We start from the raw sequence: 3,471 nt of genomic DNA on the forward strand, positions 1-3,471 counted from the left end.
AGTTTCCCTGGCTGGTTTTGAGGCCCCAGCTCGGGCAATCCACTCGCCTCAGCCTCCCAAAGTGCTGGCACTTCACGTTGACACGCAAGCCTGGCCTAGAGTCTTTAATATTCCGACATGCAAGGAGATCCTCTGCGTTCGTGGACTTCATGCATTTGTGTATTTCTCTTTTCTCTTACACTCTCCCTCTTTTTTTAAAAAGCAGGATTTATTGAGGACAGAAAACCTCCCACAATGGGAGAGGACCCGAAGAATTTACCAAACTTTCTCCTTTTATCCAGGAGCATTGGGGGGGGGGCTTATTTCTTTTTAGTTCTTATTTATTAATTTATTCATATATTTATTCCTTTTTACTTTTTACTCTTCTTTCAGGGGGCTTGTTTCTTTGGTACTTGGGTGTGGCAATGGCCAGTTTGTCCTACATGTCACTGGCGGATGTGGATTTCCCCAGCAGGGTAAAAAATGTGGACTCCCCTTGAAACTACCCACAGTGTACGTTGAAGTGTTTTGCTGCCTCTGCAGACTGGGACGGAGTCCTGCAGCCTGGCGATCGAGTCACCAGGCCTCATTCTTGTACCACAGTTCCCAGCATGCTCCACGATGCATGCCACATCCTGCTCCTCCTCCCAACTTCCAGTGCAGGCAGGCAACTCAACCTCAAAATGCTACAAGCAAAAATGTGCCTTTCTTTTTCCTTCTACCTCCAGCCCCATTGGATCACATCTGCTGTCATTCAAGATCAGAAAGGTGGTGGACTGTCACCTTATCCAATCAGCGGATGCTAGTTCAGAAACCGTCCAATCAGAAAGGAGGTTAAAGTGAAGTGGTGGCTTCTGGGCTCTGACCGGGGTGTTTGTTTTCTGGGCCTGCGGAAGTGCTGCAGTATCTCGGAAAGAGCCCCATGTCTTTGTTTCTTCCCTTTTCTCCCTGTGAAATGCAGGTCCGGGGAGTCAGTAAGGAAGATGTTGGGACACCCAGAAGCAGGGAGATGGTGAGTGTGGGTGTGGGTGCGAGAGCGAGAGGCGGGATGGACACGGATGACCCGGCTGTGGCAGACCGACCTCCCCCTCAGTTCTGATCCTGAACCTGTGCCCGCCCTCGACTCAGACCCGGTCCCCTCTTCACGGAGTGGGTCTGGTTCGGTCCCAGGGTCCTGTCCTCATGGCGATCTCGCCCTGTTGGAGGCTTCTCCAGGCAATCCTGCGCTGCGTATGTGTGGGACCCAGGATTGTCGTGGGGGGTCTGAGCGGCATGGGGGCACCTGGGGGAAGGGGCTGTGGTTCTGGCCCTGTCCCTCTCTCCTAGATTGTAAACGGATGCTCCAGCACAGTGTTAAGGAGTTCCCATGGGCCAACAGCGGATCGTGAATCCCTAAGTCCTAGTCAGGGCTTGTGGTCTGGGGTCTCCATAAGGCCTGGGGGTAAAGGCTTGGAGAAGAGGCAGGGGGAAGCTGGCCACGGGCAGGTTCCGGTGGGTGAGAGCCCCACAGTGGCCTGATCTGGAATATCCAGTGGAAATCCCTAGACCAAGTCATCACGGTTGTTAGGGTACTGGACAGGGTGAGGGAAAATGGATGGAGTAGGGGAACCCAGAGATCTGAGTAAATTGCAAAGAATTGCAACACAGAGAGGTGAGAGAAGAAAAGACTTATTTAAGAAAAGCTTCCCCCCCCCCCACAGACAGGGAGTGGGCCTACAGTCTAGGTGAGTGTGGCATTGTAGCTCCCCAGAGTCCTGGCTTAAATCCTTTTCTTGGAGATGTTGCACATGAATGCCTGACTTCCTTGTCGACCACCTGTGGATGTCCTGGAGATCCTGTGACATAGAGACCTATTAATGTCTGTCTATATCACCATAGCCCTGAGGGAAGGATGTGACAAGGATTCTAATTTTTCTGCACCTTCACAAATGACATACCTTAGAGCTAGTGGAGGGTTAACTCCTAGGCATTCCCAGTGAGTAGCTTTGGGGGATCCTTGGCTTCCCTATAGATAGTGCCCAATTTCCTGGAAAATCGAATCCCCATCTGCTCTCCCTCTGAGCAGTTATAACTTCTGTAATTACAAGTTTTATGACTTTACAGTCCTTGCCCAATGCATGATGTCTTAGGTCTTGTAAATTCCCTTTACTCTAGGCAAGCTTGATTGCCACTATGATATACCTCAGATACCTGCAAGTCTGTTTCTGGAAAGACAAAACCGGCAAAGTTAATTATGCCTAAGGTGTGCCTTTCTCCAAAAGCATAGCTTCTACTTTCTCATCATTGTATCAGGGTTTCAGAACAGGATGAAAAATGTCTTCCCACTCTTGGTCTGTCCTTTCAAGGGTCATTGGCAGTTTGTCACCAGGTCCAAACCTGGTTCTGCCTGGTGGGACAGCCGAAGTCAAGACAAGAAGTTGTAACAGGGGCTATGACTTTATTTAGAGGACAATTAAAACTGAGAAGATGAGCCTCTTGGGGTTTGTGTACTTTTTTGAGTTTTTATCCAAGTCAGTGGTGGGGGAGAGAGAGGGGAGAGGATTGCTTGACTCCAGAAATTTGAGGCTCATCTGGACAACACAGCACATCCATATAGCTATAAAAGCTGAAATAATTTAGCCAAGAGTGGTCACACATGCCTGTAATTTCAGATTCTTGGGAGCCTGAGAAGGAAGAATCTGCTGAGCTCAGGAGGTCAAGATGGTGATAAGCTCTGTGGAGACACTTCACGCCTGCCTGGTTTACGGAGTGATACTCAGACTCATAAAACACATTTAATTTAATTTTTAAAAAATAAAGGCATATCTTCAACATATAGATGTGACTTGTCCAGATAATCTCATCTGAAAAGAAATGCTGGAGAAAGTCGAGGCAAAAATGGCTGGCTATCAGGTAAATGTGTTCCACGTCAGAGGCTGTGTCTCTTTTCCTATGGAATGTCATGATTTTAGAGCGTGCAAACCTTGACTGATACTCATTTTTTTTTTTAAATTGGAGTCTCACTCTGTCACCCAGGCTAGAGTGCAGTAGCATCCTCCACCCCCATAGCCTAGACCTGCTGGGCTCAGGTGATCCCTCCACCTCAACCTTTCAAGTAGCTGGAACTATCAGCACACACCACTATGCTCGGCTACCTTTTTGATTTATTGTAGAGATGAGGTCTTGTCAAGTTGTCCAAGCTGTTCTCAAACCTATGGGCTCAGGCAATCAATCTTCTCACCTCTTTCTTCCAAAGTTTTGTGATTATAGGCAAGGGCCACCATGACCGGCCTTCATATATATCTTATTCTACTTTAAAACTGTGTTATTCCCATGGTTTTTCAGTCTTCATTTATTTTTAAGATGTGGGGAACAATTCAGGGCTATGTATACAAATGTCCATTATGCAGGTACACTTGTTGATGAATTCTGTCCCACACTCCCCCAGCAGTATTCCACTCTCAGTCTTTTTTTAAAGTCACTATCACACTGCTTTACTTTTCAAGTCCTTAT

General features: G+C 47.6%; 1 long non-coding RNA gene across 1 annotated transcript; it reads left to right on the plus strand.

Annotated features, from left to right (window-relative positions):
• Positions 1-855: 855 nt before the first annotated feature.
• Positions 856-2,792, plus strand: LOC110596481. Its single transcript, XR_002482492.1, has 2 exons — positions 856-991; positions 2,631-2,792. It is a non-coding gene; the product is annotated as an uncharacterized LOC110596481 (long non-coding RNA).
• The last annotated feature ends 679 nt before the right edge of the window (positions 2,793-3,471 follow it).

The sequence above is a fragment of the Carlito syrichta genome, unplaced genomic scaffold (assembly GCF_000164805.1).
Source record: "Carlito syrichta isolate Samal-C Ts95f unplaced genomic scaffold, Tarsius_syrichta-2.0.1 Scaffold309475, whole genome shotgun sequence".
In the NCBI taxonomy this organism is placed as follows: Eukaryota; Metazoa; Chordata; class Mammalia; order Primates; family Tarsiidae; genus Carlito; species Carlito syrichta.